The 24,181-nt window shown below is 35.4% G+C and overlaps 1 long non-coding RNA gene across 2 annotated transcripts in view; it reads right to left on the bottom strand.

The window, feature by feature from the left end:
• Nucleotides 1-1,062: 1,062 nt before the first annotated feature.
• Nucleotides 1,063-24,181, bottom strand: part of LOC136791058 (uncharacterized) — a 49,503-nt gene continuing 26,384 nt past the window's right edge. For both annotated transcript variants that reach the window (XR_010832232.1, XR_010832234.1), the window contains one exon: nt 1,063-1,190. This is a non-coding gene — a long non-coding RNA (uncharacterized lncRNA). The remainder of the gene's footprint in view (nt 1,191-24,181) is intronic.

Below are 24,181 nucleotides of genomic sequence, written 5' to 3'. Positions count from 1 at the left end.
AGGCTGTCAATTTCAATCAACTCTGTAATTAAATACATCACCAATATAGATTTTGTGTAAGAATGTCACTTGTTCTTCAGATGTCTGCTACTAGGACAAATCGCACTTCAGTGTCTTAGAACGTGCCTTCTAAATACAGTTTTTTAAAACAGCATAACATCTCCATCCATCTCAATCCAATTCGCTGAATAGAAATCTGTTTAACTAATACACAGTCTAAACACTGAATTAGAAAACAATATATGTGTTTCTCTTCCTATTTAAATGAACACAGTAATGCTATAGTAGATATTTCATTGCTTCTCTTTAAACTCTTGTAGTGGCAATTGTTAAGTAAAACAATAAGAAAGAATAATACTTTGTCAAAAGGAGAAAAATCGTAATTAACTGTAATTAAAATTACTTTCCAATATGTACAAAAATAAAAGAACAAGATCTTCAGACATGAGGAAATAAATAATTAAATCTAATTTTGCTATATGAACAGAAATACAAGGCATTTGCAAATAAAAAGAAAAAAAAGAAAAAAGAAAAACCCATTTAGTGCTTCTGAGTGTCAGATTCTTCTATTACACTTGCCACGAGATTGGAAAAGTCTGAAACAAAGCTGAATTACCAAATATATATTGCCTGCCATTTGATTTAATCTTCAAATAAGCTTCAGGAAGCAGGTCCCTGGACAGTTAATCTTTAGTTTTGTAGCCCATGCACATTTTCAGTAAGGTTACTAGGGAATTAGTCCGGGAAAGGAGGGGAAAGGCATATTGTCTTATTCTAAAGATGACTGTCAACATCCTGCTAGCAAATTATAACTTCCTTAATATAAAAACTTTATTAGCTGAGTCCTAGCTGCAATGAGACAGTAGTCACTCAGAAGGGGAATATTCTTTGCATTTTTCCCTGTAATCAGATACTTGCCCAGTTTAAAATATATATTTTGTGAATATTGTTGGTATACTACATTTTAAGGCCCAAACCTGCAGCCTAGAAAATGCTAAGGATGCTGTGACTGGGGGTTCTAAGAGAAATGGAAATGGAGTGGTGTTCTCAGAGATTTACCATGTGCAATAGTATGGTTATGGAAGGTTGGTTTACTTACCTCTTCAAGCAGCAATATAGAGTTAACTGCATTGCTGGGAAACTGTTGCCCTTAATGACTGCACCTTGACCAGATGGAAGCTCTAGATAAACTGAAATACATAAATAAATATAGGGTTTTATTATTCTGTGTTGTGCAGTTCCCAGGATATGAATCAAAACCGGTATCAATGGCAACTCTTTTGAAAGTTCCCAACTCAATAGCATATGATACAGTTAAATTTTAAAATAATTATATTCTACCAAGACATGGAAGACAAAACATCACAGCAAATTCCAGTTAGAGTATCCCAAAAATATGTCCTAAGAGGGAAATGTATATGTCTAATTGAATTAAAAAAAAAAAAAGATAATAAACAAAGAAGAAGTGGAAAGAATAAATATACACTTAACAGCTGGTATTTTCAGGAAAATGTAGAGAAAAGCTGATATCATTTTTAAAGAAGGATTGGAGTGTAGACTAGGAAATTTGGTATTGGTTCTTTAAACAATTGAAGAAGCCTTAATGTCAGATTAAGATTAAAGTAAACAGGTGTCTGTATGTTTTTTTTGCTTTCATTTTTGTTGTTATTGTTGATTTTGTTTTTCATTTTCTAAACTGTTAGGGTAAAGAAACAACAACCAAACAAGCAAACAAAAACAACATGCCAAGAAATATAAACAAAAGGGGGTTTTGAAACTCATGGCAGATTCAGGAAGTAGATCTGTGGATGAAGGAAAGCTACATTTAACTTATAAACATAAACAGCTGCTAGTAAGTATTTCTTGTTAACCCATAGTTGGCAACATATTGTCTGTAGTTGCTATCCACTATTTCCTCTTAACTGTGAATACCCAGATTCTACATTTTATAATCCTATCAAAAATAATTTTGTATGCTGATTTGCATTGCTTCCAGTGCACTGAAATTATTCTTCTCTGTTTGAAATGACTGCTCTCTTATCAGAGATCAGGACAGTGCCTGCTTTCTCATCCTTGCTGACCCATTATCTGCTTCTGAGGCAGTGAACCATACTCTTCTCCATAATACTGCATTCTGTTTAGGCCCCAGTAATCGTCTTCTTTCCAACTTGCCTTCCTAGTTTTCTAGTCATTCCTACAGGGTACTGCTTGGTAAATTATTCTTATCCTATACCAGTGTCCTACTGGGGGGCCTTTGTCCTGTGTTGACTTTTCTCCTCCCTACATTTGTTCTCCAGATAATTTCATAAGCAAATACAAGCACAGTGAAATGTAACACTGACCTCTACTCAATACCTGAGACCAGTCTTCATCTTTTTTATGGATCTTGAAGTGCACATCTTAATCTTTCTTCCATGATGAGGCCATAGAGGATATACAAGAAAGAGGGAAGATGTGCATTTCAAAACACAGTCAGGCTGAAGATAGGCCTCAAAGGAGTGGCTTGGTATCATCTGTAAAGCTACCGCCTTATTCATCTTCGTAGGTCTTCTTAAAGCTGTCTTCTGTGTTGGCAACACAACCTGATAAACACTAGGTCCCAGCTGTGAGGAGATTACTACCATTTCATTTGCTGTCTTTTGTGCTTTAATTCTACCACTGTCGTCGTCTTTGTTTGTTTGTTTGTTTGTTTGTCTGTCCCTACCCATGGCAGAGGATTTGGAATTAGATGGTCTTTAAGGTCCCTTCCAACCCAAGCCATTAGATCACAGAATCATAGAATGGCTTGAGTTGGAAGGGACCACAAAGATCATCTAGTTCCAACCCACCTGCCTTAGGGGGTGGCAGGGATGCCACTCACTAGATCAGGTTGTTCAGGGCTTCATCTAATGTGGTTTTAAACAAATCCAGGGATAAGGCATCCACAACCTCTCTGGGCAACCTGTTGCAGTTTCTCACCGCCCTCTGATTGAAGATTTTCTTCCTAATCTCTAATCTAAATCTCCCTTCTTTTAGTTTAAAACCATTCCCCCTTGTCCTGTCATTATCTGATTGGACAAAGAGTCATTCTCCATCTTTTTTATGTCTCCTTTAAGTACTGAAAGACCACAATATATGATTCTGTGATTCCTGGGGCAGGAACCCTTTTTGTCTTGTATTTGTACAGAGCTCAACAAAGTGAAATCACAGATTTTGACTACATTATACAGGGACTGTGATGCAAGAGATGTTGATAATGATAATGCACAAAACTCAAGTATCTGTACCACAGAAAACATTGTGCTTCCACACAAGATGTGAGGAACTGGAAGAAAAAAAAATGATTTTGATAATGTGCTAGTGTCTTTGAAAGGCATCTTTCCTTTTCCGTAAAAACATATATATATATATATATATATATATATATATAGGATCTGACCTCTCGTAGCGAGGAGCATTGCAATTACAGGGGAATTGAGGAATTGAGGAATTTGTTCCTTGTCCAAGGAGTAGATTATCCTGGGCCAAGTGGTCATATTGCCAAAATCCACATTCACATGGCCCCAAAGACTTCATTTTATCTATACTCAGGCATGTTAAAGTATTCTTTTCCTACCTTAGTGCCCTATAGTAAAATGGGCAGCATTCAGACCATAGTAATTTGATTACTGGAGGGAGGAATTTAAAAATCCATTTGACCAAATCATAAGAACTTAATCACTCTACAACCCAACCAGAGAAATTTAAATAGTATTTCAGGCACATTAACCTCAAATAGATGATTTGAGCATTTTTCGTGGTCATCAGTAACAGGTGATAATTGCAATTTCTTGTGAATTATACTACAAAGTTCAATATATTTCAAAATAATTCTTCTATCAAGAACATAACTCAGCATCCAATCATGGATTTTAAAAAGATAGTAGAGAAATACCAAGACATCCAAAATTTTCTTTGAGCTTTGTTTATCTTCAAGAACCAGGCAGATTTCACAGGGATTGATCATGGGTAACTTACAGTTTTACTTGACTGAATGCCAGCCCTGTAATATGTGAAGCCCTGTTTAGTAAATAATACAGGCTCTAAATGGGCACAACAATGATGCAAATAACCCCGATACTGTATTGTGTAAATACCAGACTAGAAATCTGTAACTGACATCAGTGAAAGAAGCCCAGATGCATTTGGTGACACTGGAATTTTATTCCTAAACACAATTTTTACTATCTTTGTTGTCATACAAGTAACATAGTAATGTCTGTTGTACATACAAGTAACATACATAGTCTGTGGAGTACCTCCACAGACACAGACAATTCTTCATGATTATAAAGACTCAAATTTCAATGTTACATGCACCGTAAAATGTGATATTGCCTTGGATGGTTGGCCCAATACAGGGAAGAGTCAGGAGAGTTTTAAACTTTGTTTTAAAGCCCAGAATTTCCATTTTGCAGCAAATACCAACTTTTTCTCAATCTGTTTTCCTTCTGAACCAATATTAACATACCAGTGAGCCAGAAAGAGAAGACTCTCAGACAACCACCGACTTTCAACAAGGGTTTCAATGTGTTTGGCTCAGGGAGCACCAGGAATGAGAGATTTCTCAAGGCAAGCTTTCAGCATCTGCTGAATGGGACTTCACATGTTCCAGTTCTGGTTCACATTTCTCTTCCTATTACACCTCTTACACAACCATAAAAAGAGCATTTCTTCCTTTATTTTATTCCAGTTAAGTAAAAATGTATGAGAAAAAATAATTTTGTGTGAGGGTTATACTCTGCTTCTATAAAATTAAAATACTTTAGTCTAATCTTGACTTTTAAAATCACAGATGTTGGTTAACAATTTAAAAATCTCATACATCTTAACACAAAATACTGCTTCAAATCGGAAAGTTTCAACGGTCCATTCCAAACTAGAACTATTGTGTTTTTCCCCACAATATCTCTACAAATTTGCTATATTCTCACAGAACATTTAAATGTTGACAACGTAACATTTTTTATCAGATCTGCTTCATGGTAAAGGATTGTTCTGTTCTCCCCCATGAGAGAGTCAGTTTACTACTTGGAGAGTCTACGAGCTCCCCTTAACATGTTCAACTTCTGGGTATTGAAGAAAGCCTTCCTAATGAAATGTTCTAGATAATTTATACCTTGCAAGGTAACAAATTTTCCCTGAGAATGTCATCTTGAGCGTTACAGTGCTTACCCATTCTTTTCCAATATTGCAGGGTGATAAATAAAATGGGCAATGAAATTTCCTATGACTCTCAAAGGTGAAATTCAGTGGCAGATTGGCAACCATAATAAATATCCATGATTCTTAGATCTGGTTAACTGACCAGCCAAACAAGAAAGTGCTGGGGTGTCAAACCTCTACTGTAATGATGGCTAGAGTAGATGTAGTGCTTAAAGAACATACAACACAGGTTTTTAAATACATGATCCTGATGTACTGACAGCAACGTTCACTTTTTATTAACTGGTTTTATTTTGAAATAAAGTCCCAAGGGAAAAAAAGAAAAAAATCAGGAATTCCATCTATAAAAAATGCTGAACTGACCAGGAAGGCAGATAACTTACAGTACATACCATGAAAACTGTGTTTTCTCCTACTTCTGCTCATCAGAAATGGACAGTCAGTATTTCAATGACCAAGGAAGCCAAATGAAGTAGAGAAACCTGTTAACCTGTTCTAGACCCCACTGGTGACATCTGTTCTGTGGACATTGCCCTTCAGGAAAGGTTTACTACCCCGACCCTTCCCAAGGACACCTTCTGAAAGGGAAGTATTTTATTTTGTAATCCCGAAATGTAAATGACTTAGGCCAAATTTGAACTCTGGGGAAAGAACCAAAATTTCTCACACAAATGTACTTGGAAGTAACATACCAAATTAGAATTAATTTGCTGAAGGCAAGGGCTATTACCCTTATGTTCATCCTTGCAGAGTAGTTGCTGAGCTAAACAACTTATCATCTTTTTCATCAAAATACAGAGCTGAAAAGGAGCAGATGTGAGGATGGGAAATGGGGAAGATTGGAAAAGAATATGTGAACCATTCCTCCTAGCTCAGATATTTCTCAAACTTGTGACTTGGAATTGCCCACCCTAAAGGAGATGCTCTGCTAAACAGAGCTGTGAGACAGGACATGCTGATATATAGAGATGGCACGGACACTGGCTTCTAGATCTCCCGACACCTACATGGATTCATAGTTTTACTTTTCTTTTATTTTTTCATTTATTTTCCAAAAGGGTAAAACCAGTCTCCCCCAAGTAGGATGAAATCGGAGGGTAAATAAGGTAGAATCCAAGATTTTCCCAAACACAGGAATTTCAACCCACACCTCCTTCCCCCCCTCCCCCCAAAGAAAAACAAAGAAAAGTATAAAGACAATGCAGAAGCATCATTTAGAATCCTGTTGCAACACTCCAAGTTTTTGGTTATTCTTTGAAATACTAGGAAAAAAAAATATAAAAATTTTTAAAAAGCGGTCAAAATCTGACTTTACTATAATATTTTCAGAACACATAATTTGATTTAGGCATTAAAATACTATGTTTTCTTTTTTGGTTTGTTTGTTTGTTTGTTTGTTTAATAGAAACTCAACACTGGGCTCAGTTAGATCATTTAAAAATATTTCTACTCTATTCTATACATATAACATCATAAGGATAAATGAAAAGTTTATGGGATGCAAGACAAATGTGAAATAAACAGAATTTCTGAGACATGGCAGGAATCAGAGGACTGAAACATTCAAAAAGGAATTTATTTTACAAATAAGTATATTCTTTTTTCTATGTGGTCCTGTATTACCTTCTCAACAAAGGTTACTGATAAAAATACAGTAAATTTGAAGGAAAAAAAAAAAGTGACGGGTTCCTTTAAGTACTCTGAAATTGCTGGAGAGCTAGATAGATACTGTCATGGTCAGGCAGTTAAGTATCATCGGTGTGGTGTTGCCTTGGATTGTCACCTGGTCCAGAATTATTTAATTCCTAAACTTAGAGGTCCTACTGGAATTAAAAAGAAGTAACTTCATCCATGATGCTTTAGTTAAACAAGTAACCATGGGAAGTTAGAGATGGTTTCAAATTTGCTTCAGAATCTTAACAGGCAAAGGGCATTTAAAGTTAATATAACTCACAATATTACTGCACACTAATATAAACTAACCTTACTTCTGTTCTAAGCAGGCTTGAGCTTGTACTGTCCAGGGTTCAATCTGACTTGAAGCCATTTACTGACTGTATTCTGTGTAATGTATTCTGTCTCTCAGCAAAGCTTATTAGCTCGGCTTGATGCTACACTAATATGTCTCCACTCCTCTTGGCTTGTGTTCAGCCCCCTCGGAGCACAGGGAAACAGAGTTTATACCTGGCTGAAAAATGCTATGTACACATATATTGTATTAGGTCTAATAGGGATATAATAAAAAACAGATAAACAAAATTATACTGTGAATATCATCTTTTGTTTTCTCACGCCTTTGGTACAAGACAAAAAATAAACACACACACAAAACATTAGAGTTGATTTTGGTTATAGTTTTAAAGAATATACAGTTTACAGATTATTAAATTAATGACAATCTAACCTTGAAAACACCTCTATCTGCTGAAAGAGCAACACTCCATCACCTGTTTTGATTCATTAATGTATCATTTAACTTGGTATGACACATGTTCAGCAGTTATAATTACATTATGGCCTCCCTATTACATCAGCTCAGCTCCAAGTTTCTGTCACCACAAGTCCAATTTTCAACACAGAGCAATCCAGTGCACTCGTTCCTTATTAGTGTCATCTTTAATGTAGCACAGAGTCTGAACCATTACTTGGCACTGAGAGTTTAACAGCAATTAACCCCTGCTCTGTCCCCAGGGAGAAGTACATCAGCAACTTGCCAAAACACTGTAAACAAGCTGGCCAAGATCAATGCAAAACCATGCTGGCTGCAAAGCACCTACTGTATTAATTTAGGATTGATATAGGAAAAGAGAAAATAGTCTGCATGAAATTGACCTAAAAGGATGGCCCACACAGGTTACAAGATTTTCTTAAAGCTGAAAAGAGAAAAAATTAAATCCCTAGTCTGCTTGCTTGCAAGCACACTCTTTTCTGCCTTGGCTATTATACTATGCTGATCACCAAAGACCTGACAGTTATACCTGAGAATAAACATTTATTTTACCTGCTAGCTGGTTAAAAAGGTAAAGACGTTTGGTTTTGATTAGTAAACAATGCAATACATATCAATTCCAAAATGAAGGTCAAGGTTCTTCTCCCAAGAGAACAGAACAGGACAAACCCAAGTACTGTGGATAGCAATGTGGTCCCTCTCACCAGCTTCTGCTGAGGTGGAAAGATGTCTTTGGCTGTAAGCCAGTGAGGTCAAACAAAACAACTGAAACTGTGACTGCAGAACAACCATGGCACTAGGCACGATGCGTGCCTCTGAGGACTGCTACAGCTCACTGATGTCTCTGGCACTTTCTCTGCACTGCTATTGTTAGCAATCAGAAAAGCAGAAGGGAGAGCTGCCATTGAATTAAGTGACAGAACCAAACTACAAGGCAATACTTCAATAAGGACATATGGGTAAAAAAGCCCACTCTCAAATGCGAGAGATAGGTTGAATGAACCTAAGACGAAATATTCTTGTATACCAATGGAATATTTTGTTGTTTTTTTGTTTTGTTTGTTTTGTTTTGTTTGACATCACGATTTTCCCCCATGAAGTTTTGATTTTTTCACAAGCCAGAAGTTCAACTGGAAAAAAAAAAATAAATCCAAATGGAAATTTACCAATAAAGTCTTCCTGGTTAGAAAATGGAAAGACATACTAGGATAACTCATTTAATTAAAAACATCTGAAATCAGGTTGTTTTAATAAAGATAATAAGAAGTCAAATTCATCATTCATTCATCTCAGTATCCTACATAAATGGTACAGAATAATTATAAATCCTAGTTCAAAATTTAAAGAATGTAGGCGTAGGATTGCCACTACTCCCAGTGGACTTTTAAGGCTCCTAGCTAGTAGAAATGGTAACAAGTCCAAAGTGGCATCTGTAAACAAAACCTGAGTGTCCAGTCTCAGAGATGTTCGGTTGTACTGCAAGACACATATTCTTGTCACCAGCTAAGTTCAGGTTCTAAAAGTTTTCATGTTTAGCTGGTTGGGGAAGTTTCTTGGGGAGAGAAAATGGAGAGAGGAGAAAGAGAATGGTAATTGCAAGTGAAATAATTTCAGTACAAATATCTCTGTCTTCAAATCAAAAAGTAGCTGTGATTACAATGACTTTGAAACATATGAATCATTGAACAGCCTTGTTTCATCAGTAGAAGGCAAAATGTAAATAGTAGGAAGTACAGCACTTTAAAAAGGTGTTTTAAGTACTTTGGACTTCATTGATCTTCTGTACTACAAGTAACAGAAATAATGACTTTTAAGCTTGAAGATTTTAAAGTCGGTTAAAAAGATAGATTTTATGCTTAGAGAAAAGAAAAAAAAAAGCACCTGTAGTGCAGCAGAAATAATATGCAAATGCTGAATAAAATTATTTGGAAAAAGAAGGAAGGAAGGTTTACACTTGAAATTTTCTAAACTTTGGCTATTTTTCCACTGCAGTAAACTGATAAATGGGGAGTTTCGAAATAGGCACTGTTGACCTAATTATAAAAATGCATGCAGAGGATTTACATGTTAAATATCTAGTATTGATCTACTAAGTCTTAGCAACACCAAAGTGTGCCAGTCTAATACTGTTTTGCTGTTGGACTGTTAAAGGATTAGAGATACCATACGACCTCTCTTTTTATATATTGCAAATTTGGACTAATAATTTCAAATATACAAATCTGAAGCTATAGATTGTATATTTCTAATTTATATCTGCTTTTACTGTGATTTCAATAGAAATTGTCAATACTTTCATTTTTGAAAAATCAGGCTGTAGTTTAATCCTTCAGCTCTGATCATTCTGAATAGTCACTCCTAAGATAGTTGCTTAGCAGGCTTAGTATATGGTTATTTAAAAGATCATACACACGATTCCCTCCAAATATCTTTCTGTGTGTGTGTTTGTGTTGTGCTGGATTACAATTCCAAGTAGATATAAATGTATTTACCAAAAATATTTATTTATTTATTTATTTGTTGAAAATTACAGCTAAGCGGTGGGAATTTAAGTGGAAAATCTAGGATAGTCTTAATCTTCAACTTGTTAATATGGATATCAAAATTTAGAATTGCCAAGACTCAAGGTGTTGGTAATTTTTTTATAGATTTTTTTTTCTAAATTTAATTTTTATTTTTAATTCAATGGAAGGAAGGAGAACATCTGAATTTTAGGATCTAGAACTGAAATCAGTTTGTATCTGAGTTTTACTAGTAGCAACAGCAGATCCAGCTCATTAAAAAGAATTCTTAATAGATGTTAGTAACTATGGAATTTATCTGTCTAGTTAACTTAGAAGATTGTGATAACAGGAAGAAGACTAATTTGAAAAAAAGTAGGGAGAAAATTAAAATAATGAAAAAAAAAAAAGAAAGAAAGAGGCTGTGTATAATGCAGAAGAGTTCTGTTTGCAAGGCTTGGTTGTTGTGAAGTGTGATAAACTTTAAATCAGTGGAAAATCTGAAAGACCATGAAGAAAAAAGGATTATCTGGAATAGTAAGTGGAAGTAAATTAAGTATCAATATGATCCTTTATTTATTACATTAGGAATGGAAAATTAGATGTAGAAACAGAAAGCTGGATACTGTGATTCAGAGTGTGCCTACCATCTTCCAGGTGTAAATCACGCTATGCTTGTTATTACCTGCCTTGCATCTTCATTGACAACAGAAGTATTTAACCATAGTGTTACTGTTCTGTAAAAATGTGGTTGGCTTGTAACTTTTTTTGTTTCTCTTTGGGGGTAAGTTAATGATGAACTAGAGATGGGAGAGCAAAGCTATTTTGCAGCAAATATTCTTAGCACCTTGCACCCACTTCAGATTTCTCATCAAGGGTTTATCAGCACCTGCCTAGAAACAAAACAAAACAAAACCAACAAAAAAAAATCTTTCTCCCAGTGAATACAAAGGTTTATCTGGAAATATGAGGATTCTATTTTGTCCTGTTCTCTGAAATATGTTGAATTACAAAATATGTTCTATCCTTCTTGTATTTGTTAGTCTTATACCCAAATAAATTTACCATGGTGCAGGGAAAGAAACAAACTTTTAAGTCCTAGTTTAAAAAAAAAAAAAAAAAGGAATAATTCATTTCGCAATAAATTTAAACTCTGCCTAGCCCTTTTAGTCAACTATCTCCAAGTCAAGAGTCACAGATCTTAAGAGCTGTTATGATGCCAAGTTAATTTCCTGAAAATGGGTGCCTGAGGTGGTTGGATGAAGAATTCAACATGACTAATAACAAAGAAAGGCAGAGCTTAGAGGAGATAAAAGGCGATAGTATTGGAAGGAAGGATTTTTTTTCCTGTCAGTAATAGTTCAGTTGATCATAAAGACTTTAATGTAGATACTCCTGAAAAATTGTTCCTTGGTGTTCTATTTCATTTTCCACCTGACCTAGGAATACCTACATTTGCTCCTTTTCATACGCTCTCTGAAGGGATGACTTTTCCATAAGACATCACAGAACTTCTGCACTGCGTGATACTTCTTGCTTCCAGAGGAGATCTAGCTGTATTAGATACAGATAATCAATCTGGCCCACAGGATAGAATGGGAATGAGTTAGGAGAACAGAAAATCCCTAGGGATACCACCTCAACAAAAGAAACAATAATATTGAACTGGCTCATTATTAACTGTTTCTGACCAGTTGAACAAAGTAAGATATTTTATTCAGGTCAAACAAGCCCAAACTTAAATAATTAGGGCTTGGATTTCTTGATGTAAAGTCAAAAACTATTTGCAGAAATAAGTTTTTCCTACAGAAATTGTTTCTTTAAGGAGACATTTTTTAATGAATTTAAGTTCCCAGACAGTTCTGCTACTGATTTCAAATCTCTCTGAAAACTGTACTAGGAAGCTTCTTAATATTATTTTTTTCAGTGTTTCCAGTTCAGCTGCTTGCTTGACTTACATGGTTGTAATAACTGAAGGATAAAGCCCATAATTACTAAACCAAAAAAAAAAAAAAAGAAACAAAGAAGTCACATTTTTGATCAGTCCATCTGTAATATAAATGCAAATTTAACTGAATTGATACTACAGAAAAATTTCCAAAAGGGAGTAGCCCTAGAACAATTCAAGTAATCTTTTAGCTTGACATTTAATGTTGAAAATTGGTCTGGGTTCTTCTGCAGACTCCCTAGTGTTACCGGTACGTCCAAATGGAAGGACTCCAAAACAAGGCACAAACCTGCTAGCTTGATCTCTTGTATAACATCAATAATATCTGCCCTTACAGTGCAGCCAGCATCTGCTTGGCTGAAAGCTGTATTCTACAAGGACATGCAGACTTGGTGTAAAAATGTTGGCACACTTTTTCCCTTGCTATTTTAATTTCCATGACTAGAGGACTGTTTATGTGTAATATAAATATGTGTGGGTTTAACTTCTTGCCACTGGTCCTGTAGTGCTTGTTTCTCTTATTTCAGTATCTCAAGTGTCTCTCCAAGAAGGAGTTTATACACTGTAATCATATCAGCTTTGATCTTCCCTTTAAGGAGCTAACACTGCATTTTTAACATCTTGCAGCAAAGTACTCTTTCTAGAACTTGTGTAGTTACAGAAGCTCTTCTCCATACTCCTTCCAGTTATATAATTTCCAAGTAAGATAGAATACATGATTGTCCTGGACTTGTTTAGTCATTCACAACCCTGAAAAAGGATTATAAAAGAGAATCAGTAGTGGGTTAAGCCAGCCAGGTATTGTTGTAAATGATAACATCTGAAGGCTCAGGAGTATATAAGTTTATCACTCAATAGATAAACAGCAAAGTTTCATTTTGTTTCCTTTCTCCTTTAAAGACTGCAGATGTTAAGGTCAGGATTCAGACCCATAGTTTTGACATAATGCAGTCTGAAGTTTAGTACTTTTCTTCTGACTTTCATCGAATGTCAGTCAGTGGCTCTGTCTTCTCACAAAGTAAAAGTCAAATTACAGGTTTGAAGAAATTCCTGTCAACTGAAACCATACAGTTCTGCTCAACTTTATCCTTAACTGTGGCTGTGTAAATCTTTCTTTCTTGCAATTCTTCCTTCCTCATTACATTTGAGTCTTGAGTCACTGAACAATTGTTTCAGACTCAGAATCTAAAGTCTTTCTCATCTTTTTTCATCCTGATTTGCGTCGTCTATAATAAAATAAAATATATTTCCAGGAACTAAAACATGAAATCATACCATGAGCTGAAAACAAAAGTTAAAGTGCATGTACAGATTATCTGTTCCGCCTAATACAGTCATTCTCAGGCTGAACCAAGGAAAAACAATTGGCAAGACTTAAAAAAGACTCTAATAATGGTTGGGAGCAGTATATATCTGGAACCTTTCACCTCCAGAATGGATTTGGTCCAGACTGAGAGCAATTTAAAAGAAATATTGACTTCTAGATGCTTAGTGACCTGTGTAAAAATGAATTAATAATTCCAGCTGTTTCCTATAGGCCATCACTAAAATTGTCAGCACTGTTGCCAGACCAAATGGCACCTTCATTGAAAGGTGTAGAGGATTTTTCACTTCATTTATCAATAGAGTACGCATAAATAGGTCACAGACTATCCAAAGAAACTGAAATCCTTCCAAATCCATGGCAGATTCTGTTACATCCTGCAATCCATCACTTAGTCTATGCATGTATTTTCAAATGGACCATACAATCATGCACACTGGAATATGGGTTTGGATGGCAAGTCACCAACTTTCTCAGACAGTCACAGTCTTAAGTTATTGGACAGATGTAAACTAATGGTACTGGCCTTCTCTGGAATGAACAGACAGGTGTGATGTGAAGAAAAAAGTGAGGAGCAGGAAAAACATTGACTTTCTTTCCTACAACACAGCTGGACAATGCAGCTAATGTCAGAATTTGTTTTTGGCATAGGCCAGCAATCAGTTACTGTTCAGTGGGAAACAGGATATTAATGGGGGGAAGGGATCTGTCTACCAAAGGTAGATCTTAGAGATGTCAGGGACAGGTCACGACCAAAAGAAGCATCAGCACTTGTATAGGTCTATGTGAAAATTCTGATTTTGCTGGAAGAGTTATTCAGTTATAAAAAGTGTAAAGTTTCAGCATGTATATTTTTCTTAAGCTATCTGAGGATGGCTAAATATAGATTGTGATCCAAAACTTTAAAAGTGTAATGAAAAATGACTAATAGGTCAAATTAACAGCTTTATATTATAATTAGAAAAACTGTCACCTAAATGGTTTTAAAATGTTATTTATCTTATTCTCTACTGTCATCACAATTGTTCTCTCTTCTTTTTGGGGGGGATGTCAGGCACACATATATATGACTTGCTTCCCTAGTGCTCTTAATTCCAGAAGATCTCAAGAAACATTTCTCAACCAAATCTTCAGGAGCCATCAAAGCAGCAATGGAAATCAAGATTTCTAGGTTTCTGATTAGCTTTTACCACATTTCCAGGTATAAATAACTTTTTCCCATGTGTAAAATGGGCAATTACTCAAAAAATATTATACAAGAAAGAATTAACGTGTGTTGGCAAAAGTCTTTGACATCCTTTGTATACCACAAACGAAGGACAGTACTAACTATATTTATTTTACTAATTGGATATGTATTATAATACAATCATTATTAATATATAGCAAGTAGCTGAATATTTCAAAGATCTTCAGTTCCAGAGAGTGGTTAACAACAGAGAGCCAGCAGCCAGGCTGCTAGTGCAATTTAACTTTCTCCCAGTACCATTTCTAAAGGAATACCTAAAACTGACTGAGAACAGAGGAAACGAGGCCTTCTTGGTTAACAACAAGTACTGAGTGACAACAGTCCAGCTGCTCTTCATACTGAAGAGTTCAGTCTAAATGATCTGTAATCTATAACTTTTTAATGGTTTTTAGATATAAAGGAAGAGGAAACACATTATATACTATGGTTTAAATGGTAGGACAACTTCCCAAATCTTCACTGACACTCTGAAAGAAGTGAATATGCCTCAATCCTTTTCCATACTTGGTAGGGTCTTAACTATGAATGAAGACAATATGGTTGGAATCACTTCTTTTAACTTCAGGTGTCTTTACACTGCAGATACTCTGCCTGATTTTGCTGTTTAAGGCTTTTGTCACCAACTGAGGAAGACTAAAAGGCACTTCTAGGCTCCATTCATCTTGACCCAAAATATCTGTCTAAAGTAGTCAGATAAAAATAAATAAATAAATAAATAGCCAGAAACCTCAGATGAAAGTGTCCACACTGCAACTATCTAAAGTTAGGCGAGATTAATCTTGCAGTAAATAGCTGGAAGACTAGAAAATAGTCTGTTGTCAGGAAAAGGACTCTTGTGCTACTCTGACAGGTAGTTCTGCACTTCTAACGGCCTACAAACATCAAACCCACCCCACAATACTAATATCGGCCTAAGATTTTGGCATCTAAGAAAATGAATCAAAATAATGAGGCCCCCACTTGCAATGTGCATACGATGAGTAAGTAGATGAAACCATGGTAATTAGAAACTCAAATGCAGGCAAAAAATTGCACGTAGACATCTCTCTTTTTGATTTTTTTTTTCCCCCTCAGGCATTAACTCATCTTGGCCAAACCCTCCTTTCTACAAGTTCAGAGATATTTTAATTTTGAACTTCAAATGAAGTGCAAATAAAACACCAAACAAACTTCGGATGTTGCACAATTGTCAGTGGGGCCTATTTTAATATTTAATGACCTGGACACCTGTGACCATCTCAAGAAATAAAAAGAATTAAATGAAAAGGAATCATTGACATAATATAGCACATGATAGTCAGTTAATAAAAATGCATACTTCTAATTGAATGCTGGCACCTAGCCACCAACTAAGCATAACTTCAAAAGCAACAGCTGGAAAAGCATCTTTTAGGTTTTAATTACAGTAGCTCGTAAGCCACTTATCTTTTCAACTTTTTGTCTTCAGAAGGCACTTCTGTTTCATAGGAGTGAGTTCAAAGGTATTTGCAACATGTAGGGTAAAGAACTAGCTCTGACACAGTCAAACTTCACTTGTAAATTTGGATTCTGGAGTGAGACAACTATTCTCATCTTTGAAATGAGTCCTTTTTGAGCTTGATACAACACAGGCTTCAGGCTTGTTACTCCAGATTTTTCTGTCTCCAGAAGCAGGATAAGAATTTCTATCATACTTGTTCTTATCTGTTATTTTTATTTTAGTATTATTATGGGGCTGCCACCAAAATTGAAGCTTCGTTATACTAGTATTTTACTATTCAAATATATAGTGAACATAGATAATCCTGGATGATTCAGTCCTGAAAGTGAGATGGAACTATTTAAGAGTTTAGGAATAGGTATGGAGACAGACCTGAGCCTTGCAAAATGATAAATTATTTAGCTGGATCCAGAAAGCGTTTTTGCTTGTGTTTAGGAATAAGACGTGAAAATCCCATTGACTAGTTACATATTAAAACTCCAAATGAGTTAAAATGATTTGCTTTATTTTTTACCAGGCTTGGCATTTTTCAGGAAAAAGTCCAGAGGGGATTACGACTTATTTCATCTAACATCCCAAGTCTTAAAGTCCATACTCTAGATTTCCTCCACCACTAAATGAGACACAGAGTCAGAGAGAAAAAGTGGAATAGAAAGAATAAGCCACTTAAGGACTTTTCCCACTCTGGCCTAGGTTTCTACAGCTTGTATTTGTTCACTGACCAGATAACCAGATAATTTCCTTAGGCTAAAAACCAACATTTTAACTGTTTAAAACTGAACTAATTGAATCTGTCCTGCATTCTCTTTGGGTCTGTGGAACAACTCTCTCCCAAAATCTAGGAAATTAACTGTCTGTCTGTGATTCAAGACCAGAATCTATCTATTTTCCCCCTAATAAACAAAGACAACTGGCAGCTAAAATATGTTTTAAACTAAAATAGAATATATACAATCCAAAAGAATGCTTACTATGTTCTTTATACAGTTAATAGAAAAAAAAATGTGACTATAAGGACCTTAAAAAGAGCAAAGACATCTCATTTGAAATCACACTGATACAAACCAAAAACTATAACAACATTAGGTAACTAAATCTGAAAATTAAAAAAAAAAAAAAAGTATATTTAACATAATCGGGATGATCTTTAAAGGTGGTTTTCTAGAATGCTACAGACACAGTGAGAAGTGGTGGTACATGCAGTGAGGCAAAAACAAACAAAAAAAAAACATGTTTTCTTTTTTAAAGATAGATTCGTTTACGACACGGAATATAGGAGTTAGCAAGTGTCATGGAAGGGGTCTGAACGTGAAGAGCTCTGGAGTTCTTTATTGTCCCACAAAAGCAGTATACACAGGAACATCAAAAACTATTGACTTTGCTGGAGGACTTTTTGGATTGTGTTATACAGGATATGATGATAATACTATTAGCTATTACTTAAATGCTACCTCTAAACAGTTAATAGAAAAGATAGAACTGCTTACCTTTTTGTTTTTGAAAAATTAGAATTTCTTTTAGCCTTTTTGTAGCTTTTCCGGACATAATTCATACAGAAATAACAGGAACAGAAACAGGACTCTGGAAGACTTGTGGTCATCCGTTTACTTTGTGGACATGTTTCAGGTCAGATTTTATCAAGAGACCATGAAAAATCATTACTGTGTTTCGTGTCCTGTCCTTCCAAAATGGACAGGGCCCCCAGGACAAAAGAAGACAGATAGGAAAATAGTGTCCTTTACTTCTTAGACATGCATGCGTCTGCTGAAGGAATGAGAGCCTCCAGCAACAGGCTTATGAAGAAACTTTTTGCACTCAATTCCAGTCCTTGAGGAAGTGGCAGAACTGTACACTGATCCCTGAATCCTGTTCTCCTCAACTGAAATTGTGCTAGTTCAAATGATAGACAGGAGTGGCCAACAAGGAAAAATATCAGAAATGACAATAAGTGTAACAGACTTCCAAAATACCAAAACTTCAGTCAGCACTATTACAATCTAGGCACTGAATGCAGAGTTGATCACAAATTTTGGAATGTCATGGTTGTAAACCGTTACCTTGATAATTTTTACTTATGTAGCTGTAACGTATTTAATAAGAGAGTCCAAGATATCTCCACAACCCTTGCATACTCCATTTATACCAAATGATACGAAAAAGAAAGTTAACAAAGAACCCGTGATCCTGTGCAAACAGGATGACTGGAGTTTATTAATCATAAATGAAGGTGATGAGTAGTTCAGAAGGCATATAAATGAACTGGCAACCTTGCTGAAAGGTCAGCACCTTCCAATAGTAAACTATCTCTGCTCACTTTAATATACTTTTCTAGGTTTAGGGTCAGAAAGCATCATAAATGCAGCTACTGTATCTGAAGGATGATTTACATCATTTTAGTTTTGTCACGGAACACTTGCTGTATAATAGCTCTTGGTTTAGAAGTGCAAATAACTTGGTAGTTAGGCTCAACAGAGCCTAGTTAGGACTCAACAGAAACATTTTGACACAAGAAGCAACTGCAAAAGCAGTAAGATTTCCTTTCCAAGACTTTGACCTTCTGCCTCATTTTAATTACAATGACTAGGCCAATACTGAGGTAAAAGATTGGTATAAAATTTATTTTGTGTTATAGATGCCAGTATACTCTACCCTATGCTAAGGTTAGAGTAGAATAGGTATCCAGTTTTAAAGACTCCTATTTCCACTTTGAAATGAAATTGTTCTTAATTTGCTAACAACTCCACCTTAGATATGTGTACTGAGTCCTTCTGAAGGCAACATTTTCTCTACTGCGCATTTTTTTTAATTAAAATAAACAATTAGTTTTGTGTACTGGTCTTCTTTTGTCACAAATATTTGAGGAAAGGGAGAGAGATCTCTAATGGCATACATCCATTTAAATGTCAGAGAAGTTTTGTATGTCCACTAAATTAAGACATCATTTGCTGTCAAGCCTTAAAGAATTTGGCATTTCTATGTATGACAGCTCTCAGAGGACATGCTGTGAAGTACTTTTGCCTGCTTTAGGACCAATTCCATGTGACAAATGCATTAGTTTTTATACCAGAAGTGGACATATAATTTGATGAAGTATGTCTTTAAGCTGTCAGCTGTTGTCTGCAACCTGCTTTTTACAAAAGCACTCTAAACAAGATCATCCTCAGCTGCCTTGATAATCCAACCTCTTGTTACCCTGTAGCCAGATCAAAGTTAGCATGAAATCTAAAAAAAAAAAAAAAAAAAAAAAAAGTCTTCAAATGGGGTTTGGATTAAGACTGTAAAGTTAACAGTTTCTAGAGCTTTCTGTCATCTCCTTTTCATGGGAAAGGGCAACGTTCCCTGAAGCACATGGGCTGTGTTCATACCCCCTGTTCCCCACAAGTGGGAGTCTTTCAGGCTGGTGTACGCAGTCAGACAGCATTCATGGAAACACATCTGCTGCTAGGCTATCCACTACCAAATTGACCTGCAATGTCTCTCTTCTACATGTGACTGAGCTCCTTTCCAAAGTCACCATAGTTCCACAATTGTTACCACGAACTATCTGTGTGAATCCTTTGAGTTCACCTGAGTTGTTCCAAAAATAAGCAGCTTAGAAAAGAACATCTATCAACATCCAGAAATATGACCATCTCAGTAAAAGCATGGCTGCTTTAGACAGCCGCCACTATTTTTCTCTCTAGTGTGATAGCAGAATATAGTCCATGTTTTTACCCCAGCTAGGCATAGAAACACTTCTTAAAGTGCATGTTAATTATTAGCACTTCTGTTTGACTCACTGAACAGCTGAAAAACACCTAACTAGCACTATGATTCTTTTTCTCTTTTTTTTTCACTGTGAAAAAAAACTATACACCTTTTAAATTACTGGTGTAATATACCCAGCAACAAAATTTCTATACTGTTTTGATTAATTAGCTAATACCTGTGTTACAAAAATAAGTAAGTAACAAGGAAGAAAACATGAAGAATGAGCACTGGTTTTTATTTTTGTAATTTCCACTCTGGTTTGTGAAAAATTTTGGGGACAGCTGCTATAGTCTTATCACTGTATTTTCAGAGCTTTCATTTTGCTGATGTTTTTAACTGCATCCTATCTTAAAGCCAGTCAAATAACAAAAGAATCTGATGCTGCAGATTATGTTATTTGATGAACATTTATGTTATTTGTGAAACAATTTATTCAGCAAAGCTGCAGAAGCTAGTAAAATACATCTAAATATTACTCTTCACATAAATTATTTGATAATGGAAGGTATTGTCAAAGAATATATGTGAAATGCTGTATTATGTAGAGCTTAGTGATATGGTTTAGTGAAGGACTTGTTAGTGTTAGGTCATGGGTTGGTCTAGGTGATCTTGGAGGCCTCTTCCAACCTAGGTGATTCTGTGATTCTGTGATTTGGCGCTGGTTGTTGCATATCTGACATATACAACAGTTGGAAGAGTGAAAGGGTTTTGAGATTTTTTGAGTCTAAAAGCAGATACCAGTTTCAGAGACTTAATAGTTCAGAAGCATTGAGAATTGAAGCTTCAGGTTGGAATAATCGCCACTCTCATTTACAATTTCAACAGCCTCAGTAACAACATTAATGTTCTGTCTGATGGTACTTAAATTCAATTCCTCCTATTAACATCTCTCTTTTTTTTTTCTTTTTTTCTTTCTTTTTTTTTTTTCAGTATTCCAGTGGAAATAGTAACAAGTTTTTTTTTCACTGAAAAATGAAAGGACATACCTAACTACAGTAGCAATTTCATCAATACTATTCATGAATAGATCTAAAATTTTAAGAGAGTCCAAAATATGATTTTATCTACTAACTGAATGCAACAGCAGGGGTAATCAAATCACCCGTGAATGCCTTATTAGATCAATCTCTTTTTGACACCTCTTTTACATCTTACTTTTATATCTTAAGTGGATTTTTTTAAATTAGAATAGGGAGCTACAGGAAAATTATTTTAAGAAAGAATCACATTAATGCTTTCTAGGAAAAAAAGGAATTACATGTGAAACTAGAAAAAGGAAAAAGAAACACATGAAACTAAAGAAAAAAAATATAAATTTAACTGGCACTCTAATATGAACTAGTTATCTCTTTTGCCTAAAACCTAGATAGTTGTCCCTACTGCAGACTTCATGCAAGTTGCAGTCTCTAAAGCTTTATTCACATTTTCTTTTCTTTCAATACTCTTTTAAGAGTGGTTATATCTAACAATTGCTAACTTGTGTCTTATTTTTCTTTTTACTATGAAAGTCTGTATTGAAAGACAATAAAGCAGCAGAAGCACAATTGAAGTGTGGGTTTGTTTATTTTCTATTTCTAAAGAACAATTTAAAATCAAGTAAAATGCTTAGGCTTATTTTTCCTCCTGTCAGTTGAAGTTATGCAATTCGCTAAAAAACTCTATGCCACTGCAATGCTTGCCATGTTACTCAGATATGTCTGCCAATCCAAAGCATAAGTGATACATGAAGCTCAACGAACTTGCCTTATAGATGATATGAATCAACATGTGTGTTTATTTCCCTTTCTTACATTATTCCCCTCTTCCCTCTGTTTCCAGTTATTGGCAACCATCGGGTCTTCTTCAGTTTGAGGTTCTAGTCTCATGAGTCTATGCCCATGTTCTGCCCCTTATAAGGATCATAGTGATTAAAGATTGCTACACGGGGTTCTGACTGAACAGACAGACCTTTGTGCGATAACATGACTATGAGAGGCAAAAAGTAGAATGCAGGGGATTTGAGAGGTCCCCAGATTAATTGAATCCCCACAGGCTCTTCATGACCTTCTAAAAGACATTTTACGGGCTAAGTTATCTCCTAATGTCAATTATAATAACAGTTTAATATCTGATTAGTAGGACTATCTTGAACTGGCAGGAGCATGGACTTGGTCATCTAATATGTCATATCCATCTGTTATGATGCTGAAATTCCCTTTCATTTTTGTCTTAAACAGAAGTTAAAAGCTTTGTCATTGTGAAGACAACCTGGTAAAGGGGACACCTCACTGGTTCCTTATCTCACATGATCACAGAGTAACAGAAGTATGTTCTGAAGGAATACTGGAAAAGTATTACAAGTTATCGGCTATTGGAAAATCAGGATGCATGGTCACCCAGCCCTTAGTGGAGTACCACTGATGAATCACTGTTGCAGAGAAAAAGCTTATATTTATAGCATTTTAATTCCTAAAAGTGAGGTAAATGACTCACTTATATGCCAGCATGTTATACTTAATTATATTATTGACACATGAAAAAGCATGTTCCTACTGTAAAGAACAAACAAACAAAAACAACTGAGAGTAAAAAAGAACCTTGCAGGGCTGTTTCTAGAAGCTGCCCACAGTTTTCAGAGGACAGAATCCCATGTTAAAACTCCTAACTTATTAAAAGCAGAGTTTTGAATGATTTTTAGGATCAGGAATTTCCTAATATCCTTCATTGTTAATGAAAATTCAGCTGACAATTAGAACTCATTGGGGTATATTATATAATGAAGACTTTATGATGTCAATATATTTCATTGGAACATATCAATTTAATTAAAAGTTATGTTGGATGTTATTGAATTATGATTCTATGATTTGTTTCAAACATATCCTTTTATCACTTACTAACATATTACAGAAGTGAAAAATAAAATTGGGGGAAAGTTGAAATATTACTTCTGACAAAAAATTATAATATGAATATTGTGTCTTGATATGAAATCAAACCAAATTTTGAAATATCAGAATTTTTTCAGGCAATGGAAATTCAGTCACTTATAATTATGCTGTCTTTTGTGTGTGTGTGTGTGTTTGTGACTACCTTAGGATCAAAGTGCTAGTTGAAAATCAGACTAAAGCACACCTTTATGTAATTTATAAAATGACAATAATGTTTTCCCCTTTATGTTGGCAAAGAAGCACTATTGTTCTTTCCCTTTTAATATGAATACATTGCTGGTTTGATTTTTTCTCTAAAAAACATATTTTAAAAGAAATAATCTTTCTGGATTTTTCACTGGAGCTATTATTCAGCTTTTGCAGCCATGTGAAGGTCTATGCTGTCCCAGAACATTTTCAAATCTCTTCCTGTAGCAATTTCTCTTCAACATGAAAAGTGTTAACCATCATCTCTTGGTGGGCAATTCAAAATTCTTAACCACCACAAGGAAGGCAGATTCACATTGATTTGGTGCAGAAAACAAAACAACTGGGTTAATCTCCAAAGTATTTTTCCCCCTAGACTTTTGCACTAAACAACTTGTTTCTTTTCAGCCTAGCAAACAGTATTCCTAAGCTTAAGAATGCATCCTCTTATTTCATTCAGATTCTGTTGACACAAACCGTTCCTCCAAAGGCACAGAAACACATGCTTTGTGTGTATGATTTCCTCCCCATCATATCTTTATAATCAGCAAAGCATGGGTTTCTACTCTCTAGTTTCATTTCCTTCATGGCTTTGTTCCGTCTCCATTATCTTCAGAAGTATATGGCAATAAGTGTGGCCAAATACAAGCAGGATGTCAGAGAGATTGTTTCATTCTTGGAGGTATTCAAGATTCAATTAGATACAGTCCTCAGCAGGTCTGATTAGACCTGCTTTGAGCAGTGAGTTGGACTAGATGAGCCCCAGAGGTCCCTTCCAACTAAAATATCCTATGATTTTATGGTAAATGTTTTCTGACAATTTCTACGTGATGTTTTCACGATCAACTCAGTTGTTTTTGAGCAAGAAACCTTGTTTTCTCTGTGGTGTGTTTTGTTGTTGTTTTTCTCTCAAGTGGTGCTTTGCTCCTAGTATCTCTTACACTTTCTGAGTCTCCCACTGTCTTGACATATTTCTCTCAGAGTTCTTCACTATTGTAAAGGGGAAATTTGAAAGAAGGAAGGGGAGTGTCTAGTGTTTTCTTGACATTATGCCTACCACATATCTGATAATTATTGACATTGGACTAAAAGTTCTTCTGCCTTTCATCTGGTTTAGGGCTCACTGACTAGCTCTTGCTGCTGTAGTTATGTTACATCTACTCCTCAGCTATCTAATCCT

Source organism: Anser cygnoides, chromosome 1, assembly GCF_040182565.1.
Source record: "Anser cygnoides isolate HZ-2024a breed goose chromosome 1, Taihu_goose_T2T_genome, whole genome shotgun sequence".
NCBI classification, from domain to species: domain Eukaryota; kingdom Metazoa; phylum Chordata; class Aves; order Anseriformes; family Anatidae; genus Anser; species Anser cygnoides.
The sequence above is the reverse complement of the archived record's forward strand: the minus strand, read 5'-3'. Positions and strand labels throughout refer to the sequence as shown.